Here is a 601-nt window from a genome sequence, read left to right as displayed (position 1 = left end):
AAAACTTGGCTGAGATGTTCACAGCAGGGTGTGCTTCCCGCGGACTATGTTATTTCACCAAGCATGAGGAGTGGTTCAGAGCCCCTTTAAGGACATATCCAGTGACCCCAGTTGGCGTGAAAGAGGGTCAAATTAAAGAGCAGCACTTACCTATTGTCACATACCCAGTGACTGGCCATACGTTTGGTTATTGAAACCCGGTTCCCTTAGCACAGCAGCCAAATGCTCCATGCACAAGACCATGGAATATCCAGTAACCAAAGTTGAGCGTGAACGAGGTTAAATATAGATATACCACAAACTGGGCAAAGTTCTGAAAGAATACTAATCCGCCGCGAAGGCTTGTAAGTGTTAGCGCTGGCTAACACTCCCAGGGTTAGTTTTAGTAGTAACACATAAATACCCCAAAAAGTGGATGAGAAGATGGCGCCAGCTGAATTGGTAGAGCATCTCACGCATAATGCGAAGACGTGGGATCGCTCTCCACCTGCGGCAAGTTTTTCCATCTACTTTCAATTCCACTAATTTATCATTATTTTAATTCAATTAGTAAGTACATGCAATTTCCTCTGTGTTGTCCATGGTGTCTTTGTTAGTTGGG

Source organism: Dermacentor variabilis, chromosome 10 (assembly GCF_050947875.1).
Source record: "Dermacentor variabilis isolate Ectoservices chromosome 10, ASM5094787v1, whole genome shotgun sequence".
Classification (NCBI taxonomy): Eukaryota; Metazoa; Arthropoda; class Arachnida; order Ixodida; family Ixodidae; genus Dermacentor; species Dermacentor variabilis.
The sequence above is the reverse complement of the archived record's forward strand: the minus strand, read 5'-3'. Positions refer to the sequence as shown.